The sequence below is a fragment of the Rhinopithecus bieti genome, unplaced genomic scaffold, assembly GCF_001698545.2.
Source record: "Rhinopithecus bieti isolate Rb0 unplaced genomic scaffold, ASM169854v2 scaffold_6380, whole genome shotgun sequence".
NCBI classification, from domain to species: domain Eukaryota; kingdom Metazoa; phylum Chordata; class Mammalia; order Primates; family Cercopithecidae; genus Rhinopithecus; species Rhinopithecus bieti.
In genome coordinates, this window is record NW_016806642.1 from 11,206,184 (window position 1) to 11,229,546 (window position 23,363).

At 42.1% G+C, this 23,363-nt stretch overlaps 1 long non-coding RNA gene across 1 annotated transcript in view; it reads left to right on the forward strand.

The window, feature by feature from the left end:
- The first annotated feature begins 2,774 nt into the window (after positions 1-2,774).
- The window catches only part of LOC108532927 (uncharacterized), a 24,236-nt gene continuing 3,647 nt past the window's right edge, over positions 2,775-23,363 (forward strand). The window contains exon 1 of the long non-coding RNA XR_001886592.1: positions 2,775-3,124. This is a non-coding gene — a long non-coding RNA (uncharacterized LOC108532927). The remainder of the gene's footprint in view (positions 3,125-23,363) is intronic.

The following is a 23,363-nucleotide window of genomic DNA, read 5'->3' on the forward strand; positions in this document are numbered from 1 at the left end:
TTCCTGGGTATCCTTGTTAACCTTCTGTCTCGTTGATCTGTCTAATGTTGACAATGGGGTGTTGAAGTCTCCCATTATTATTGTGTGGCAGTCTAAGTCTCTTTGTAGGTCTCTAAGAACTTGCTTTATGAATCTGGGTGCTCCTGTATTGGGTGCATATATATTTAGGATAGTTAGCTCTTCTCGTTGAATTGATCCCTTTACCATTATGTAATGGCCTTCTTTGTCTCTTTTGATCTTTGTTGGTTTAAAGTCTGTTTTATCAGAGACTTTTTTTTTTTTTTCCTTCTATTTGCTTGGCAGATCTTCCTCCATCCCTTTATTTTGAGCCTATGTGTGTCTCTGTACGTGAGATGGGTCTCCTGAATACAGCACACTGATGGGTCTTGACTCTTTATCCAATTTTCCCGTCTGTGTCTTTTAATTGGGGCATTTAGTCCATTTACCTTTAAGGTTAATATTGTTATGTGTGAATTTGATCCTGTCATTATGATGTTAGCTGGCTATTTTGCCCGTTAGTTGATACAGTTTCTTCCTAGCATCGATGGTCTTTACAGTTTGGCTTGTTTTTGCAGTGGCTGGTACCAGTTTTTCCTTTCTATGTTTAGTGCTTCCTTCAGGAGCTCTCATAAGGCAGGCCTGGTGATGACAAAATATCTCAACATTTGCTTGTCTGTAAAGGATTTTATTTCTCCTTCACTTATGCAGCTTATTTTGGCTGGATATGAAATTCTTGGTTGAAAATTCTTTTCTTTAAGAATGTTGAATATTGGCCCCCACTCTCTTCTGGCTTGTAGAGTTTCTGCTGAGAGATTCACTGTTAGTCTGATGGGCTTCCCTTTGTGGGTAACCCAGTGTTTCTTTCTGGCTGCACTTAACATTTTTTTCCTTCCTTTCAACTTTGGTGAATCTGACAATTATGTGTCTTGGGGTTGCTCTTCTTGTGGAATATCTTTGTGGTGTTCTCTGTATTTCCTGAATTTGAATGTTGGCCTGCCTTGCTAGGTTGGGAAGTTCTCCTGGATAATATCCTGAAGATTGTTTTCCAACTTGGTTCTATTCTCCCCGTCACATTCAGGTACACCAATCAAATGTAGATTTGGTCTTTTCACATAGTCCCATATTTCTCGGAGGCTTTGTTCACTTCTTTTTAGTCTTTTTTCTCTAAAATTCTCCTCTCGCTTTATTTCATTAATTTATCTTCAACCACTGATACCCTTTCTTGCACTTGATCAAATCAGTTATTGAAGCTTGTGCATGTGTCACATAGTTCTTGTGCCATGGTTTTCAGCTCCATCAGGTCATTTATGGTCTTCTCTACACTGTTTGTTCTAGTTAGCCATTTGTCTAATCTTTTTTCAAGGTTTTTAGCTTCGTTGCGATTGATTCGAATATCCTCCTTTAGCTGGGAGAAGTTTGTTGTTACTGACCTTCTGAAGCCTTCTTCTGTCAGTTCGTCAAAGTCATTCTCTATCCAGCTTTGTTCTGTTGCTGGTGAGGAGTTGCGATCCTTTGCAGGAGAAGAGGTGCTCTGGTTTTTAGAATTTTCAGCTTTTCTGCTCTAGTTTCTCCCCATCTTTGTGGTTTTATCTACCTTTGGTCTTTGAAGCTGGTGAACTACAGGTGGGGCTTTGGTGCAGATGTCCTTTCTGTTGATGTTGATGCTATCCCTTTCTGTTTGTTAGTTTTCCTTCTAAGAGTCAGGTCCCTCAGCTGCAGGTCTGTTGGAGTTTGCTGGAGGTCCACTCCAGACCCTCTTTGCCTGGGTATCACCAGCAGAGGCTGCAGAACAGCAGAACAGCAAATATTGCAGAACAGTAAATATTGTTGCCTGATCCTTCCTCTGGAAGCTTTGTTCCAGAGGGGCACCTTCCTGTGTGAGGTGTCAGTCAGCCCCTACTGGGAGGTATCTCCCAGTTTGGCTACATGTGGGTTAGGAACTCACTTGAGGAGGCTGTCTGTCCGTTCTCAGAGCTCAAACACCATGCTAGGAAAACCACTGCTCTCTTCAGAGCTGTCAGACAGGGACATTTAAGCCTGGAGGAGTTTCTGCTGCCTTTTGTTCAGCTATGCCCTATCCCCAGAGGTGGGGTCTACAGAGGCAGCAGGCCTTGCAGAGCCCAGTTCAAGCTTCCCTGGCCACTTTGTTTACCTACTCAAACCTCAGCAATGGCGGATGTCCCTCCATGGGCCAGGCTGCTGCCTGGCAGGTGGATCCCAGACTACTGTGCTACCAGTGAGCAAGGCTCTGTGGGCATGGGACCCACCAAGCCAGGCGTGGGATATAATCTCCTGGTGTGCCATTTGGTAAGACTGTTGGAAAAGCAGAGTATTTGGGCAGGAGTGTCCCAATTTTCCAGGTGCAGTCTGTCACAGCTTTCTCTGGCTAGAAAAGGGAAATCCCCTGACCCTTTGTGCTTCCCAGGTGAGACGTTGCCTTGCCCTTCTTTGGCTTGCCGTCCATGGGCTGCACCCACTGTCCAACCAGTCCCAATGAGATGAACGAGGTACCTCAGTTGGAAATGCAGAAATCACCATCTTCTGTGTCGATCACCTTGGGAGCTGCAGACCAGAGTTGTTACTCTTCGTGAATGATGACTATTAAGATAACTCTTTCCAGATACTGCTGCAGCGTAAAGAGGAAGGAAGTTATGTCAGTTAGGGTCTCAACTGAAAAACAGAATTTACATGTATTCTAAGTATATAAATTGGAGGACATTTAATATAGGGAATTGACTCCATAGTTAATGGAGGCTCTGAGAAGGCAAGGGGGATGATGAGGTGACTCAGAGATCAGTAACACCAGGAAGCCACTACAACTTCTAAACTAGGGAGAGGAGATGGTCTTACTAGAGCCAAGAGATGGGTCACCTGGATGGAGCTGGAGCTATGGCATGCCTGCCAGGTGGGAGTCAGAGCTATTAAGAGGGTTCAACCATTGCCAAAGATGCTGCTCTAGGAGAGAGGGAAGAGGAGAATGAGCTGGCCTTTTTTTCTTTCCTCCTCCTCCAATCTCTTGCCTCCCATTGACTGAACCCATCTGAAATCAGCCGATGTGGGATCTGGGAGGAAACACAGTCTCAGGTCTCAGATCCTCTGAGATACAGCAACAAGAAAAGAAAAGGTAAAGATGGAAATAAGGGTAAAAGTCCAGGACTGGCACGGGTATGACTAACAATCTGGTTTACATATGTTCAACCTGACCAGGCTTTGAATCATTAGTATTGTAAGGGCCCTAGAGAAGTTGAGGTCAGGTTTCTTTTTCTCATTCTCATTCATGGAAAATATAATAGGCTACTGGAAACCTGGAAGGTGCTTTGAGAATGTGATTTGGTTGCAGACATTTCTGGATTTCAGCCCCTGCACTGCCACTTAAGCCATGCTGTGAACTTCACTTCTCGAAGTCTCAGTTTCTCCATCTCTAAAGTGGCAATGATAGTGCCTTCCTCAAAAAGTAGGTGTGAAGATTAAATGAGAAAAGGAGTGTATACACATAGCACAGTGCCAGGCACAGTGGAAGAGTTAAGCCCTTGGCAATTGTAAGATTATTATCTGTAGTCAATCACTGTTTCTCACTCACACTGCTGTTGCTTTCAGAACTTACTTGCCTTTCAGTATTCAATTTATGTTACTGCCTGCATGAAGCCCTTCCATATGTCCTTCCTGTGTGTTCCTACATTCTGAGTGTATGTCTATCAGGGCACATTTCACGCCATGTTAGAAAGATCTCTTCATACTCTATGTTCTTCACCAATATGTGAGCTTCTTGCAGGCAGAAGAGTGTGGATTTCTCTCTCCATAGCATACCTAGCATGGTGTTTGGCAAAGAGTATTAGCTCAGTAAATGCTTGTTGAATGAATGAATAAATGATTGCTATAATGAACAGTTTCCCCAGCCATGGAAACCTGTCTTCTGTGACCCACTCTCTATTATACACATCTTCACCTAGTTGCCAAGGAAATCCTGAACAAGGTCCTGAGGCTGTCATGATCTAGTGAGCAGCAGATGGAAGAAAAATGAAATATTAGAGTCAGTTACAACAAGTTAGGAGAAAGATATTGGACACTTATTGGACAACATCTGTTGTTCAGCACTTCTTTCCTAGAATGACCATGGTGGTCACTATACTTTTACAAAGAGACATTGGCCACTGTGCTCAGTTTATTGTCCTAATGAAGGATGTGAGACCCAAGTGGGGCAAATCAGTTTTGATTCCTTGGAATTTTAGAATGGAAACCTGTAAAGAGAAGCCAATCACTTACCAACAACTGAAGATGTAATATATAATACAAGCTATTGGCAGTCATACTTTTTCTCATGATAATATAAAGAGAAGTCATTCTGCAGACAGAGAAAAGAATAAAGGAATTGTTTAGAGAGGAGTGGAGAAGAGAGAAGGAAGAGTCCTAAGAATGTTTGGGGTCCTCAGTTCAAATTATCCCTGTCACTTTTCTGTCTATTAATTACATGAGTCACAACAATAATTATAAAAACCCCTCCTTTTAAAGCTAGTTCAAGTTTGGTTTGTTATTTGTAGGTGAAAATATCCAAGTGCAAAAGCAATGTGAAAATGAAATAGGAAGCAGAAAAGTAATTTGAGACTAAAATATCAATAGCCATGAATACAAGATATAACCTATGGATTTTATTCTGTAGGCAATGTGGAGCCTTTGCAAATTTTGAGAGGGGAGTTAGACAAGCCAGCCCATGTTTAAAAGGCCTTAGATGACACCTAAGCAAAGTGTGCCATCTCTTTCCCTGCCCCGGCCCCTCTTCCTCCCCACACACCACTCCCCCCTATAGTTCACAGGTAATAATCAGTCAGTAATTCTAGAAATGTGCTCTTCTCAATTCCTCTCACAAATACCTATGGCTCATATGAACACCCACTACTTATCCCTGCCTCCAAAACCCCCTTGTCTTGCAAATTGGTCATCTCACAATGATCTGCTCTCTGGCTGTGAGAGAGTTGTCCTTCTAGAACCAATGTTATCACCATGGAAAGATGCCAAAGGTCTGTTCGCTGCATAGGGGGTTACATTCAGTACCTTGGAAAGGGGACAAAGATTTACAGTGCGTGCTTGGATTAGCTAAAAAATTCATTCTTCCTGCCTTCCAACTTTTAAATTTTGAGGTGAGTAAAGATCTGGATTCCCTGGGGAGGAATACAAGCCTGAGACCATTAGTCAAATAGATGATGGGAGGCAGTGAGGAGGTGGAAAGAGTACTGGCTTAGGGAATCAGAAACCATGGCTGTAGACCCAGCTCTCCTACTAACTTGCTTTTTAGGTAGAGGCAGCTTACTTCCCCTTTTGGCTTCTAAGACAGTATCCTCATCTGTAAAATGTGTGTTCATCTATACAGGTCTCACATTTGGTGACTCTATGTGTCTGAATATGCTCTGGAGGGGAGGAACTCAGACCCACCTTGGGTCTGAGTCACAATCCTTGAGGATGACCTTCTTAGAGTCAGCCCATCCTCAATTCCTGGGCAGCTCTGTAGACCAGGCCTGTCCAAGAACTTAAAGGAAGCCCTCCTGAGCTTCATCATAGTCAATGGACACTAAACATCTGTAGGCTGTCCACTCGAGATGCAGCCTCAGCAAAGACATACAAGTGATGCCTCAAAGGACCGTGTGGACTCCAGGAGTATCTGTCTCCTCCAGTACCAGCTCAGATCTGATTTGCATGTAGGAATGAGTTGCGGTTAGCATGAGGTGAAAAGTGAGGAGGTGCTTAATTGGACACAACTACTCATCTCTTAAATCTCCTCTGGCAGTTATGGTCTGAGCCACATAATCTAGCATTAAGCCATATGGTTTCTTGAATTGTTCTCTCCTTTTTTTCTGTGTGCTCAGCTAGGATCCCTAACCTTGCTTTAATTTCTTTAAGCTCAAGGACAAATATTTATTGGGAACCTACTCTCTGTCAGGCATTGTGCTGCTCATTAAAGATCAAGAGACACAAAGCACAGTCTCTGACTTTGCAGAACTCACTGTCTAGAGAGATATACAGATGGGGAAACATGTTTACACAGAGGGTGCCAAGGTACAGGGGTATGTTCATTTTCTATTGTTGTGTAACAAAGTACCACAAATTTAGCAACTTAAAACAACATCCATTTATTGGCTCATAGTTCTTCTGTAGGTTCTCAGTCCAGATAGGCTCAGAGGAGATCCCTACTTAGGGACTCACCGGGCAAAATCGGGGTGTCCTCTCGCCTGGGCTCTTATCTGGAGGTTCAGAAGTAGAATCCACTTCCAAGCTAGTTCAGATCACTGGCAGAATCCAGTTCCTTCAGGTTGTATCTGTGGTCCTTGGTTCCTTGCTGGCTCTCAAGCCATGGGGGCACCACTGTCCTTAGAGTTTGCCCACATTTCTTCTCAAGTGGCCCATTTTTTCCATCTTAAAACCAGTTGAATCTCTCTGTTTTCCCCTTCCTCTGCTACCAGCCTGAGACCACACTGTATTTTTAAGGCTTCACATGATGAGATCTGGCTCACCCAGATAATCTCCCCTTTTCAAGCTCCCTGTGTTTTATAACATAATGCAGTCATGAGAGTGAGATCTCATCACAGTCACATGTTCCAAGGCTCAGGGCATGAGATCTTGAGGGTCATTCTGCCTGCCATAATGGGCATTATGAACATTAGGGAGCACAGAGCAGGTGAGACCAAACACTCAGCTCCCGTGGAATCATGGAAGGCTTCTGGGCAGAGGAGACACCTGATTGGATTTTCTAAGGATGCATTCAAGTTAAGCATGGCGAGAAAGGGACTGAGGGAGATAGACAGAACAGATGGAAGAGTACGGTGGCGAAGGCAATGCTCTCTCTTCCTTCCCCAGCACCTAACTAATTGCTAAGCACAGAAGAATTTTTAATAGTTTCTTAGTGAATGAACTGATTGGTTATGGATCATTGTAATGATTAAGTTAGACAATTCTCAGAATGTACTTAGAACAGTGCTTGGAACAAACAAAATGATAAATATGTACTAGCTATTGTCATACAACTCAGAATAGAAAAACTCTTGAGAATAGATCTGGAATATTTATTCATTCATTTACAAATATTGTTAAGAATAAACTCAGTGCCAGTGTGAGGTACTGGGAAGACAGTGGAGAATGAAGCAGACACCCCTGACCTCATGGAATTTACTCTCCAGATGAGCAAATGAGCAGGGATAACAGGTGTGCTGAGTGCTGCTGTGGTCCACGTGCTACTCTGTTCATGGCTCTGATCTCTGAAAGGTTGTTTCCTTCTTGCCGACTTAGTTACTGAACACAAGCATCCCTCCTTCAGATCAGTATCCCTCTCTTCTCCCTAGCACTACTCACCATACTCCCTTTTTTCTCTCTCTCTGTTGGCTCCTGGTGGTCTTGCCTGCCCTCTCCTCTGGATTTGACCACCACAAGGGCAGAGACTGTGGTCTATTCACTATGTGTCCCCAGCACCCGGCACAATGCCTGACTCATGGTAGACCTGAGTAAATGAGTATTGAATGAATGAACTTAGACTCTCGTTCCTTGCTTGGATCAAATCCACCATGTTTTGTTTAGTTCATTTTAAATAAATATTTGCATAGCACCTGTTGTGTGCCAGTAAGTAAGCAACAGAGCCAAGATTCAGACCCAGACAGTCTGCTCTGCTTGACACAGGTAAGTGTGCAGCTTCAGATCTTCCTGCCCAGCTTTGTACCTAATATTACTAACAACAATGAGAACAAAACACAAATAAAAACTGCAACCATTTATTGAGTGTTATAATACAGTTCCTGTATTGAATTTGTAGCAAAAATTCCTACAACCCTGGGGAGTAAGAATTACTATCTTCATGTTAGATAAAAGGCATCTGCCTCTTAGAGAGGTTAAGTTACTTGCATATGGCCACAGGGGCAGTATGCGGTAGGACTTAGGATTTAAACCACTTTTGATTCCAAACTGTGGCTCTTTGGGACGATTTAGTGCTTTGACTGATTGTTTTCATTGAACTGATTATTCCTTTTCTTTTGCAATGACTTCCCAGTTTAGCCTTCATGGAATCACATGGATATACTTAGATAATATTCAGGAAAAAGTCAGAATCTTAGCATCTTGAGTACAAGTAGCATAAACCAGTTCACAGTGATGCTCTCATGATTTACGAGAATGAAGATCAGCTTCTCTTTGTAAATCAGTTCATGCCCTATCTCTTCTGCATCCCCATCTCGGGAATGCAGCCCTATAGTTCTGACAAATAAAGGAATTGTACATTTCCAGAACATCACAGACAGCCTGAGTTACTTCATCAGTTCACTCTCCAGATACTGGCCTTTTCCTTAAATCACTTCTTTGTTACCTAACATAGAACCACGAACACTACAGATATCAAACTCTATAAATTCCTCCAAGAGTCAGCTATACAGGCCCTATTTTATTCCTCCTGCACCCTAGCACCCAACACATGGTCAGGCACATAGAATTTGCTCAGGGAGTGTTTGTTGAATAAATGAAAGGAAAAACCAAAAACTGAAAACACGGACTCCCCTTGTGCTTGGCAGTGGGCTGAGTCTGGAAGAAGGAGCATGGGGTGATGGAATTTGGCACAAATGGAGTAAGTTGGAGCAGTGCTTTTCAAATTCTCTGTAGTGATGGCCTAGATTCTTCTTTTATTTCTAATCAGCCAAAGATTAATACATGGTCCACCTGTTAGTATGTGCTTCATACCATTGTCAGCTCGTCTCTGTGAATTCAACAGTACCCTTACTAGTTAGTATCCTGCGCAATGACACAAGGCTACTGATCACAGGCTGGGAAATAGAGCAATGTAAATTTGCTGTAAGAATTTCTAAAAGCTTACCCTCAATTTCTAAACTTATTACAAACCATAAATAAGTAATTCACAGTCTAGCTCTTGTCCTTGAATCACACCTTGAGCGGCACTATTTTACAGAATATTCTTGGATTCTTATTAGGGTTAGAGTCTCACTGGATGCTCATTGTTTGGAAGAAATTACTTAAACTCTCTCAACCTTCTAAGTTTTCTCATCCATAAAATTAGAAAAATAGCAATCCACCTCTTATGGAGATGTGATGGGGATCAAATCAAATCCTTTACTCAACATTCATCCAACAGACATTTATTGAGCTCCTGTTATGATAGACACTCTTAAACATTGGAGAAAATGTTGTGAACAAAACAGACAAAAATCTCTGTTGTCATGGAGCTTAGACTTCGGTGCGATAATCTATATAAAGAAGGTAACCTAGTGCCAGTAGTCGCCAGCTGTGTGTTATTTGGCAAATCAGTTCACTTTACCGAGAGTCACTTTACTAAAATGGAGCAAGAATAACACATACCTCCTACAATTATTCTGAAGATCCAGTGAGATGAGGCGACGGGGGCGTCACTTGCTGGGACAGTGAGTAAATACAACTCAATCGTAAGTGCAAAATATCAAGCCTCTAGATCCTGAGGGAGGATCAAGGTCATAGGAAGCTTCTACCTGAAACAAAAAGAGGGCACAAAAGCTGGAGAATCCAAAACAGTCTCAGGAAGCAGATGGGGCCAATACCTAAAGCCAGATGCATGGCCAACTGAATAAACGAAAGGACCCAAAAAGGACTGAAGGAAGCTATCAAGGCCATAGAACAGAATCAGGCTTCTGGAATCAGGTAGATCAGAACAAGAACAGACCGGACAACATGGCTTGTGACTTGCTTGGAGTGTGTACTGGGGCATGTTATATGGGCATGAGACAAAGGTTACTGGGATAGGTTAGAGCAGACCCCCTTATCTAAAAGATATTACCCTAAACACAACTAGAGGGCCCAATCTTCAGTCAGGTCTGGGGAGTGAGATTAAGTCCAGGACTGAGCGATAACCAGATAATCAGAAACCACAAAAAAGAAAGGAGAATGAGGCAAAGAAAAATTATGATATTAGGTCAGAATTCATGCCACGTGCTGTGGAATGAATGTTTGGGTACACACCAAATTCATATGTTAAAACCCTAATCTCCAATGTGATGATTCTTGGAGGTGAGGACTTGGGAGAGAGGTGATTAGGTCATTAGTGCCTTTATAAGGTACCGAAAGTGCTTGAGTGCTCTCTCTCTCTCTCTCTCTCTCTCTCTCACTCACGCACACACGAAGATACAATGAGAGGATGGCCAGCTGTAAACCAAGAAGGGGGCCCTCACCAGGAACCAATCCCACTGGCACACTCATCTTGGACTTCCAACCTCCAGAATTATAAGAAACAAATGTCAGCTGTTTAAGCCACCCAGGGTATGGTATTTTGTTATGGCAGCCTAAACCAACTGAGACACTGGGTTACTTCTGTTAGCCGCTCCAGATCTACTGTCTTCTATTCTTCATCCTGCTCTGTCCCTGGAGAGGCAAAGAAACACTGGGAGTAAATGAATGCCTTATCCTCCGGCTTCTGGATGAATTCAGCCAAAGGTGGGGAGAGACAGGAGATTGGAGGGAGAGAGTTGAGGAGAAGAAGGTTACAGGATTTGTTCTCTGTGGTTTCTCCCTTTAGGCCATTGTGGGATGTCTGCATCTGTCAGCCACAGGTCTCTGTCCCTGTCATGCTCTGGGTTCTGGTAACCACTTCCCCATCTTGCCCCTTCAGATCTAGAGATGTCAAGGTGCCCCCTCCTATTACTAGCCCCAAAGTGCCACCCTTTCCCCCTACAATTTTGTAAATAGTCCTGTTATTCTAATTAAGTGTGCCATCTGTTTTCTGCTGGGTCCATGAGTAATACAGAAGCTCCAGGGCTTATGTCCAAAGCTCTGTCTTATTGGGTTCTGTTTGCATAAACTATGAGTGGGTCAGCCTAATTTAAAGAGACAGTATTGGAAGAATCCGTAGTGGACAGCAGGGAAGGCTGGAGTTAGGACTTGGAAGTAGCAATGCTGGGGTCTGGGATCATAATCAGAATAGGCCCCAAGGGTTAAAATAAAAAAGATAGCTAATATTTAACATTGCACTTCCTGTATGCCAGACACTGTTCTAAGTGCAATATAGTTGTGAACTCTTTTTCTTAAAACTTTTATTTTAAGTTGTGAACTCTTTTAATCTTTGTAATAATGCTATTGATTAGGTAGTACTGCCAACACTATGTTGCACAATGAGGAAACCAAGAACAGGGAGGTCAAGTAACTTGCCTGAGATCACATAACTAGTAAGTGGGTACAGCTGGGATCTGAACCCAGATAGTCCCAGAATAGAGTCCATATTCTTAACTACCAAGCTTCTAAACATTTGTTATTCATTTCCACATATTGAGCTTGTCCCTTCCTGGCTCTTCTTCTTATTCTGAAAGTTGCAAATGACACCCTTTGCATTGACTCTCACACTTAAAAGTTTTAGCATATTCTGAATCTCCTGTTTCTGACCAAGTTCTCACAGGTTCCAGAATGTTTCAGATGCATCAAAAGGATAAACATCAGCCCAAGATTTCATAGCCAGTGAATAGGGGAGGCTGTTCATAAGCTCAATTCTTGTTAAGCTTTTCTACTCTGTCTTGTGAACCTTGGAAACTCCCACAGGGAAAATACAGTGCAAGTCTTTTTCACTGCCATATCCTAGTATCTGGTTCATGTGAGTAGACTGATAAACATTTTCAGGATGAATTGTTCTGACATATCCTTTAAAATTCAGGGTTTATTAGAATGTATGAAGAAAAACTACATTATTTTCTTTAAATACTCCACATTTATTAGAATCCATCCCTCTGGGAGCATCAGAACTGCCTTTTGCATCGCCCTGCTCTCCTGGGCTGTCTTCTTTTCTCAGAACCACTCAGAGAGCAGAGATTATGCTTGCTTGGTAGCACCTTGGCCTCATCTGCAAGTTCACCATTTTTCTCAGCTGGTGATAACAGGGAACTTTGTGTCTCATGGCAACTTTTTCTTGCTTCCTTTATCTCACATTGGTCATGGAAGTGGTTAGATGCTAATGCACTTATTACAAAAAGCCATACCTGGGTTTGAATCTCTGCTTTGCCATCAACTATGCATCAACTACCTAACCTTTGTGTGTCTCAATTTCTTTATCTATAAAATGGGTGTAATAAGAGTATCCCATCCCCCCTACAAGGTTGTTGTGAAGATTAGAAGATATAATATGTATTTATCAGTTCAGGCCCTGCAGGACGCAGATGTCAACACAGAGTTAGAAGTGCAGGAGACTTACTGGGGTAGCACTTATGAAAGATAAAGGGGCCAGGGAGCAGGAGTCATCAGGGAGAAGCTACAGACCATGATGCAGTCTGGCACCCATGGAAGGAGAAGAAGGAGAAAGGGGGGTTGGGTACGAAGTACCCTAGATTATGGTTTACCTCTGAAAATTCTCACCCAGGTCAATCAGGAGCTCTGAAACTGAGATTGCCCAGGCAGAATTTCTGCACTGGGTAGAAATGGCCAGGCCGTATATCCCCATCACGCTCAGTCTTTGGTTGGAACTGCCTGGGAATGGTAGACCTCTAAAGCTGCCACAGTGTGTAAAGTTCTTAGCACAGTGCCTGGCCTCAAGCAAATCTTCACTAAAATGTTAGCTGCTGGCATTATTATTTTTATTAGGAGCCCAAGGAATGGAAATAAATGTTATCATGCCTTGCACTATAGTTAGCTGTGTACCCATCTGTGTCAAAGAGAAATTATTCACTATATACTTGTTTTAAAAAGACAGATCTTATTTGAGCTACTGTAGTAGGGGAGAGAGACTTCATGATAGAATTGGGCTTTACTTTGAATGAAGCAAAGACAGCTGAATATTTATAGCCCATGCACAGAGTGAGGAGGTCAGTGGTTGGAAAACTACTAAGAGGAACTTGATTAGACATCAAGAATAGGGAGGTACTGGCTTAACAAGTTCTTGCTAAAGGCAAGCCAAGGACTTAGATATAGGGTGGGGGATGAGGAACTTGATCAGATATCAAGGATTGGGAGATTCCTGCTAAACTGACTTAGCAGGATTCTTTGCTAAAACTGGACTCAGTAAGCTAGAGACAGATTCAAAGTTGAGGCCTGCTCAAGGAGAGGGCTCAGAGGAGTCTTACTAAGGTCAAGGAGGGAGTGTTTTTTTGCCTGTCATCTCTGCTAGGTGAAGGGCACCTCAGGCAGGAATGATGCCTGGGTTACCTTTTTACCTGACCTCTGTCTCTTGCCCAATGCCTGATCCATAGTAGGACTCAGCAAAGGTTCATGGAATGATTATATGAGTGAATACTGGTATATGTAAGGATTGAGCTTACTAAACTGAACTTGTTGGTCAGGACCAGCACAGGTGAATGACACCTGTGGGCAAGGTGCGAGTGTGTTTCCTGAGTCTCTCTTAACTTGCAATAAGAGGAGTCTCCATGGGCCTAAACTCAGGGTTGAGCAACTGGGTAGTCTGTGTGCACAGGACACCTGGCAGCCATATGAGGGTGAGTGGAGACATCTGGAAATGACACATTGCATACAATTTGTTGTAAGGAGCTACAGGCAAAGGCATTGTTGAATTAAGAGAAGGCCAAAGCTCTAAAATTCAAATTCTTAATTCTAAATTTAACTTCTTTTTAGCAAACAAGTCAGCGTATTGAAAAATCTACACACATTGTACTCTCCTATGTTGTCCTCTGCAGACTGCAAATGCTTAAATTCCTTCAAAATCTGTTTGAATGTCTTCATCACATTTCAGCGTTATTCTGAATAGTCTTCTATATCAACTTAAATTAAAACAAACTTTTTTTAATATCTACCCTCAACTTATGTATGAAGAAATAGGTGTTCAGAGATGGCGTAGGTCTTTCCTTAAGGTCAGAGAATAAGCACAAGGAAGAATCAGAAATTGTATGCTTAAACTCCTGACCCCAGCCCCATGTGATATTCTCTTTAGGGCATGTGTGTGTGAGCATGTGTGTATTTTAATAGACTGATAGTGATCAGCCAAGTAGTCACTTGACAGATTGCTTTGATCAAAATTGTCCTGGGGGAAAAAGCATATTATTTTTGAAATGAAGATATTGGAAATAATTAAGCAAGATCTGGCCAGGAATCATCAAGATTCAAATTCTTCCAGCTGTCTGCCAGTTCAACAACTTGCTTATTTTGTTAGTCTCCAGTGTGAGATCCCGTTTCTCCACTTTTGCTGACTGGTAATTAGTATATTACCTCTCTGAGCAGTTCCAGGTCTGCTCCTGTCCATTCACACACAGATCTCTGAAAATGCTTAGAGCATTTATTAATGCAGTCATTAGTACTCCTGGGCCAATTTCAGGGTCTTCATTATCATTGGGAAAGAAGCCCATTGCAGGGTAATGTGCACTTTACCCCATTCCAAGATTCACTCATGGGCCTGCCTAGAAGATGGAAGGTAGCAAAGGAAAAAGACAAGGCAGTGGACTTGTAACTGGAAGACCTGGATTTTAATATATGCCATAGTTTTTTGTGGTTATGTATCTGGGACACGTTACTGAGTCTGTTTGGGCTTTAGTTTCCTCATTTATAAAAACCAAGAAAGAGTTCAAAGTGAGGCTTATTCCCTATCCTGTGGAACCCTCATCCTTTCCAGTGACCTACGGGAATGAGATGTTAAATATCTCGGGATACCTACAATATATTTGTGGTGATACAGTTGAGAAGACTTGCTCTATTAAAATTCAAGCGGCCCATGGGAAGGGTAATATGCTAAATACCAAGCATTTCGGGCTCCGAAAGTGGTTTTGTAATACAATCCATTGTATGACACATTATGCCTGTCCAGCATCTTATCCTAGCTTGGAAAAACCATGAGATTGTTTGTGTATGGAATATTTATATGTGCCGCATGTTTTACGTAGCATTATCTCAAATCTTACATTACTTCAAAAAGAAACAATATCATCTGCATTTTATAGTTAAGAAAAATAGTGCTCAAAGAGGCTCTAAGGTTAAGCTTTTTTCTTCTTTCTTCTTCAGCTCAATTCCAGTCTCCCTCATCTCATATTGCATAATTATTCATTCACTCATTGGACTACAAGACCCCTCAGCTACTCTTTGAGGTTACGCATAATTTAGGTGATCAATAAAAGCTTGTGAAATAAATGAAGGAGTATATGTTATCTTTCTATCTGGAGATTTGACCAGGTAGACCCTGGAATATGGGAAGTGCCTGAGTCTCATTGCATGAAGTAGATCTTTGTCCCGCTATAGGTAGAAAACGAGGCTATTTTGTACTGGGTAAGGAACACAGCCAAGTGTTCTAGCCATTTCTGCGCACAGGGAGAGCAAAGCGGCAGCAACATTGGTCCAAGCCAGCTAGCAGGTTGCTAAGTCCTGCAAGGAGTAATTTGAGGACTAAGTACAGCAAACTAAAGCCTGGTTATCTAAATGAGAATCCTTAAACACCTTCAGAGTGGCCGGATGCTGAGTGTATCTGCTTAAACCCTTTCTGCTTGAGACTCATGTGCATTCTGGGAGCTGAGGACTTACTTAAGCCTGTAGGTGAGGGACAGGTGCTTCCACTGTGGAAGGAGGAAAGAGGAGAATGTCAGAAAACAAATTGGGTGTCCTAGCTCTAGGGCTCTGATCCATTCAGGCAGGGTTGTGGTGTCAGGTGTCATGCCCACATCACCCTACTCCCCCTACCCCATACTCACCCACTAGAAGCCAGAATATTTGCATTTAAAGTGACTCACTGAAGAGCAAGCAGCTTCATCCAAAGGAGTAAATATCTAGTAAGAAGCCTCTCAGATGCTTGGATAAAAGGATGTGAGGGCATCCCTTTTGAGGTCAGGCCTTCCCAGCAATCTCCAAACATGTGAAGGTCACTGTGTTTAGCTATGTGGACTGGGTTCTGCAAAACTATATGTGGCAGCCCTGAATCTCACCCTGAAGCAATGTGTTTCCTGGAAGAAAATTCACTGAAATGTCACTCTGTATGCACAGTGTACAGAATTTGCACTGCAGAATAAACTGAATTTTTCTAGAGTCTCCTTTCTCCTTCTATATGGGGGTAAATCTCTCATGTTCCTCAAGGTCCTGTTCCAGTGCTATTGCCTCCGTGGACTCTCCTTGATGGCCTCCTGTGTCCCCACAGAATTATCCATCCTCCTCTCTTCGTCTTCCTATAGCACTTTGTTAGCTTAAGCTTTACTCTGATGTGGTCCCTGGCCAAGTCTGCAGCTTATTTCCTGGCCCCCTTTCCTGGGTATTTACGCTCTAGCAATGCTGTTCCTCCCCTCCTCCACCCCCACCCCCACAGCACTCACTTCACCCCCAAAAATGCTGCTTGATGCTTCACAGGTTCTGCATATGCTTCTTCCCTCCATCTGGAAGGCCTTTCCCCACTCTCTTTCTGGCTAACTTTCAGGCATTTCTTCCAAGACTTAGCTCTGGCCTGAGACAGGGACTGCAGCTGGATGATTCGCCAGTGTAATCCAGGCTCCTAGCGTGCCACCTGGAATCTAGTAGAAACTCAGGGGATATTGGTTGCATGCATGAATGAATGAACCTCCTCCAAGAAATTCTGACACTAATCCCCCAGTCTGAGTTAGATAGCAGTCCTCTCTGTTTCTGTATAACTTTATGCCTGTTTTCTCAGTTATCACTTTTATTGGAAAGTGTGTCTATGTCTGTCGACCTCCCTCACCTCTCCTTTTCCACTACTAGATTCTAAACTTCTGAAGGGCAGGGGCCAAGTTTCACTCATCTTCAGGCTTTCAGTATCTAACAGACTGCCTGGCATGCAGTAGGCCCCAAATAAATGCTGATAGTAACTAATGGAACAGAACTAGATGACTGCTACTTTTAAGACATTGCCTTATGGTGAGTAATTTTCTTTCTTTTTCACTGGACTTGGAAATCCTAGTACCCCGCACAGTACCTAATAGGGAGTTAACAAAACGTTATTGTTTGATTTGTAAAATTGACTTCCATGTAGAGTAGAGAAAACACTAGCTGAAGAGTCAGCTTTTGGTTCTGATGTTGCCACATGACAACCCAATGACCTTGGGAAAGTCATTGGAGTTCTTTGAAACTCAGTCTTCTAATCTGCCAAATGGGCATACAAATTTTCTGCTATCTTAATTTGGTCCTCCCATAAGTAGGCCCTTGATAAGGACTTGAGTTACATAGTTTATTTGGAAAGTGGTCTTATATAATACAAGGGAGAAGTGAGTAAAAAAGTGAGACAGGGGAGAGAGACAGGTCAATACTGTGGGCATTAATGATGGGGTGCTGCTGTAGACAAGGTGGGCCCAATTCTGCTGGAGATCCTATGAGAAACCATGTAGAATATGCCTCCAAACAGTCTCTAGAGATGAGCTGGAAGGATCTTTTTACTTTCATTCCCCATTGAATGGAGGTGGCTCTGGGGTGTTAACATCCTCCCAATTCTGCAGCCAAGCGATCCCCACTAGGTGCTGGAGAAACCCTGTGGCAGAGGAATGGTGAGATGCAGAGACTTGAGATGGGAAGCTATTAGTATCTTTGAAACTAATAGATGCAGGTGGTCGCAGAGGTGAGCTGAGGGGAATCAGCATAGGAATTGGACAGCATTTGTCTACCAACTCAAAGCGTCCTGTGATTATCAACCAAATCCTTACAAGGAAAGATGCTCTGTGAATTTAACATACTATTAAATGTCAGATATTTAAATGTATTATTTCCTTACATTTCAATATCCTCCCCCAAACTTCACCTTGCCCCTTCCAGTCCTCCTTTTCCTCCTTCCTCCTTCCCCACTGACCTATTGTTGTCAAATTAGCCTAATCAAACCTAGCTTGTTTTGCTCCTGAAGGAACCCACAGAGCTCCAGTGACACTCATTATTTCTCCAGGAGAATCTGAGATCTCCAATAATGAGTGCTCACTTGAGGTTCTTCTCTCTTTCTGTCAGGGAGACAGCTCCTCTTTTCCCACCTCATCACCCACACAGGCGAACCCTGACTAATGTGTGGCTGCCCTGGAAGGGCTGATTCTTCCCTTCATAGGAGGAGGACTACAATGTGTGTGTGTGTGTGTGTGTGTGTGTGTGTGTGTGTGTGTGTGTGGCGGGGGGTGCAGGTGGGCGGATGCTCCTGTCACAGCCCTGCCAGGCCCGAGAGTTCACTGGAACTCTGGAAAGACCCTCATTATGAAGCTTTCCCCTGCATGTCAGCACCACAGCACCACTGCAAGGACAACTCAGATTCAGCCTTTTAATGAGCTTTCCATGTGGCCTGTTCAAGGCATTCTTTGCACATTGGTGATTTTGAGATGATTCCTTTAGCAAAATCTGTTTAGTTTTGTAGTCTAGAATTACATATTCTGGAAACAGAGATGCTTGGGGAATGGGCTGACCTACTTGATAGAAGTTTTTTGGTAATTATGAAGACTTGATCTTTTTTGAAAAAGGAAAGTGTTAAATATTCATATGCTTTGATCTGATAACTTTTTTTCTTTGCATGTATTGTAAGAAGATACTCAAATATTAAATGCTTTACACACAGAGATGTTTGTCACAAAATTATTTGTAAGTGGAATAATGACTAACAATAATAGCTCAGTGGCCAAGTTTTATGAAGAGTATGTAATAGTGTAGAAAAAACAATGTTACCACAATGTGAAAGGTACAGATTTTAGTACTGCATATGCAACATACTTATTCCAGTAAAAATAAACAAAATAAAAATAGCTCCTAAAATACAGAAAAGAATTGTATCTCAAAATGTTGATAGTGGTTGTGTTAGGGTGCTGTGATTCTGGGAGACTTTTTCTCCTCTTGACTTGCCTACATTTTTATGTTCAGCAGACATTTCAGTTCAAAGAACAGTTATTTTTTGCAGGGCACGGTTATGCACACCTGAAGTCCCAGCTACTTGGGAGGCTGAAGCAGAGGGATTACTTGAACCCAGGGACTCAAGACTGTAGTGTGCTGTAAATGCACCTGTGAATGGCCTGTGAATCGCACCTGTGATTACTTGAGCCCAGGAGTTCGAGACTGTAGTGTGCTATGATTGCACTTGTGAATAGCCACTGCACTCTAGCCTGGGCAGCATAGCAACACCTCATTTCTAAAAAAAAAATAAAAATTAAAAATCAAAAAAGAACACCTATGTTTTTAGTGTTGTATAGAAGCATTTGTGTCCAAAATTGAGTAAATGCTAGCCTTACAATTGAGTAAACATATGCATGTGAAAAGAGAGTGGATCATCGTTATTGTGATAGGCAGTATTCTCAGTCCTGTTGCATCAGAATCCCCCAGGGAACAGTGAGAAACAAGGGATTCCAAACCCTCAGAGATTCCGTAAGTCAGCTGGGGTCCTGTGATCTCTAATTTTAGCAAACTTCTGGTGATTCTCATACAGTTTTTCTGTAGAGCAGCAATGGACAGCCACTGTCATTTGCGAACTTAGAGATCTTTTTTCCATATCTTAAAAGTTCTGTACTGCTGCCAAATTATTTTTACAATTAGAAAATGCACAAGCATGTTTGGATCTAAGTGTTCAGCAATATGGAAATGGCCTCCTTCCAATTGTATAATCTGCTCTTGACTTTGAGCATTAAGAGTTTCTCTTCCTACTTCATAATGATTATTTTAGTGGTTACATATTATTCTACCTATGTATGCACTGTAACTCATTTACCATTCCTCTGCTTCAGAAGAAGTGTCACAGGAGGAATGGCTGAAGAAATTAGGAATTTTTGTTTTAAGAACAAAGATACCTAAAAATAGAGCACATCTAGGGGAGTAAATTTGTTTCCCATGGTCCCAGCAGGTGAAACCATGACCAGTGAGTGGAAATTACCATTAGACAAATGATGGCTTTCAAAGCTATGCTTGGCATGCATTTGGACAAGATGCTCTAAACAGTGCCTGAGTATCAAATATTTGAGATGATTCCTGACTGTTCTAGGGTCTTTCTAGACCTCATATGGCCTAGAATCATGAATTTTTTCCCATACTTACCCAGAATGCATTGCTACTCACCCTGGGCAAGTCTATTTGCAAGGCTAATATAATCAAAATTTTACTAAACTGATTGTGGTTTATTCCAAACAGTGCTTAATTCAAAGCAACTGTTCATCCCCAGCTGAGTTGGGCCCTATTGTTCCTGGGTAAAAATAAATAAATAAACAAAACAAAACAAATATATGAAAATCCAAACATAAGCAAATAAATTAGGGGGGTAATTATTTGCAGAACAAAAGGATACCCCATAGGACTTCTTTAAATTGTGAGCTCTCCTATTACATTTACAGTGTAATTAAATTATTAGCCACAATGTGGTTAACACCCAACTTTCTGTAATCTCTTGCTCAGACCTTGCCTAGTTTCCTCTTCTCCTTATAATCTAAACCCCTGATTTCCATCTGTAGGCTCAGTCCTGCCTTGAGATTTGAGTACCAACTTCCCTTTAAAAAGGAATGACGTTAAGATTCCATATGTATTTCTTGTGTTTGTGTCATATCACCCATCTCTGGTTTGGACATCATCTTTTGGATTTCAGCTATGATGCTTTGGTTCCTATTTTGACTTCTGGAGAGCCCAAGTTCTTCCTTGCTACTTTCTTTAGGATCAGTCTTGGTTTTTCTTACCTGTTCTGTTCATCTCCATATTAAACTTGTATCAGTCAGGATCTGGGAAGGACCATCAATAGGTGGAATTCAATCCATTGAACTCGTCATAAAAGTGTTGGAAGTACTGAAAAATCAAATTTGGTCAACTGAGGCACTCCAGAGATTCTTCAAAGATTAGCAACAGCAGGAAGCCGCTCTATGGCTGGGCTGAGGAAGGGAGGAGGAGATTGTGCTCCCAGAGTCCAGGATCAGGGACCATCCAGCTGGAACTGGAAACCAGGATGGAGGTTACTTGGAAGGAGGTTGGATCACAGAGGTAGAAGGCATCAGATGAAAGCTGGAGTCCTGGGGGAGAGGGAGCCACTTTGTTCTGCCACCAATCTCCAGCATCTTCATCTTGTTTGCTGAGTCCAAGTGAAAGCCAGTTGGCAAGGAATTCTTAAAAATATAGTTTGCAGAGGTCAGCCCCCTGTGGTAAGAGCAGAATAGAGGAAAGGTGGGGAACTGATCTGGATGCAAACAGACAACATACTTGGCACAACACATAAGATACTGAAATTAGTGAGATATTAAATAGTAGTTTGAATTCTGATCTGGGTGATGCCAAATCCCACAGGGTGAAGATAAAAACAGTAATTTAAAAATACAGTAATGAAAATAGCAACAATAATAATATTTATTCATTATTTACTGTGGTTACTTTCATTCTAAGCATTTTACATATATAAATGTGATAAATGCAGCAGCCCTATAAAGTACTTTTATTATTATAATCTCACTTGACAGATGAGAAAGTGAAGACTCAGAGAAGTTAAGAAATTTTCTTGGAGCCACACAGCTAGAAAATGACTGAGTCCATACATGAACACAGGCAGCCTGGCTTAGGAGCCCCTAATATAGATTACTAGCACAATGCCTGGCACATAGGAGAAATTAAAATATATATTGGAATTTTTACACTATAATTGATTTTTTCCACCCCTGGAAAGAAAAATTGCATGAGCAGTTTTCTGGGTCAGGCTCAGTTCAGGTTTCCCCTGCATTTCTTTGCTGCCCTCCACCTTCTACTCCTCTCTCTCAAGGCCCCAGTTCCTGAACCAGGGCCTCAGTTAGGGCTCATAAACACCATCCAGTGTCCTTCATTGACATTAAATGGTCATTCTTTATATAGGCAATATTCTTTAGAAAAGGGATTTTCTTGGACTATAATGAGAATGTGTTCATTTCTTGCTACTGCTATGTCTTAGTGCAATGGTTTATAATGAGGAGAGATTAATTTTATGACATTTTCAATGTCATCTGTACTCATGAAAGGTCTAAGTGTACACCAATTTCAAAGCTATCCCTTAGTTTCAGGGGAGTCAAATTCCCTGATCCCACATCCCACCCCACAATTTCTCTATCATTAAGCTCCAGGTTCCTGATCTGTAAAATGAGGAGGCCAGACTTCCTTGCTCAGCTCCCAAGGTGGTGGTGAGAATTAAGTGAGATAATAGAAGGCAAAATAATAATACTAATAAGAGCCACTATTTCCATATTGCTTATACACAGAATTCTTACCACAGCCCTATTGGGTAGATGCTTTTGTTTTTCTTATTTTACAGATGAGGATCTGAGGTACAGTAAGATTAACTGTTTTTGTCCAAAGTTACAGAGCTAATAAACGACAGAGTCAGAATTCAAACTCAAGGCAATCTGTGTCCAGAGTCAGAAAAAATAGTAATCCCTCCAGGTCCCAGTTTCCTTGTGTGAGCTCTTTCCATTCTAAACTTTTGTATCAACAGGAAATTAAGGTCTTAAAGATACTGAGAGGAGGGAAAAACAATGCTTCTATAGCAGGGGTGTCCGATCTTTTGACTTCCCTGGGCCACACCGGAAGAAGAATTGTCTTGGCCCACACATAAAATACACTAACACTAATGATAGCTGATGAGCTAAAAAATTCACGAAACAATCTCACAAGTTTCTCAGAAAGTTTATGAATTTGTGTTGAGCTACATTCAAAGCCGTTATGGGCAGCATGTGGCCTGTGGGCTGTGGATTGGACAAGTTTGCTCTGTAGTAACCCAGAAGTCTCATGGATTCTCCCAGAGGTTGAGATAAACTTGGCTGAAACCTACCTGCTTTATGATCCGTGTGGGTTTAGTGCCTTCCACAGAACTTCCGTGAGTTATTGACTTAGTTGATTTCATGACCCACCTTCCACCCCCACGTATCTGCTCTTCTATTAGTCTTGAACCTGGCATATGCCAATCGGAACTCAAAACTCCACCCTTGCAGGCTTCCACAGGTGATCTAGTGGTTGCCAGCATGCTATACTTGTAGATTTCCTGAACATTTTTGAACCATGATGTGGAGTCACATTACGGAGGGTGAGGCCCTCTATCCATGGCCACTAGTAGCCCATACTCCACCTTTGCAAAAATTAGAAAAACAGCCCGACCTCACTATCTCCAGGACCAATTAGAAAAAGGACCTTCTCTGAGAAGACAATGAGGAAAATCTCCCGCTTCTTCGCTAACATAGGTCCACACCAAGGCCTCAGTTTGGCAAACAGAGTGCATGTGGGCAGGATTTTAGCCCATTCCTGCCCCTTCTCTGCCCCCACTGAATGCACAGCACAATGCGTAGAACTGTATGCATTGCTTCTGCCTCTGCAGTCTCAGTGACCCCAAGGAAGCCCTACTTCCTTGCTTTCTCTCCTTGCCAGTTTTGTCTTTTCTTTCTTTTCTTTTCTTTTTTCTTTTTTCTTTTTTTTCTTTTCTTTTCTTTTCTTTCTTTTCTTTTCTTTCTTTTGTTTTCTTTCTTTTCTTTTCTTTTCTTTCTTTTCTTTCTTTCTTTCTTTCTTTT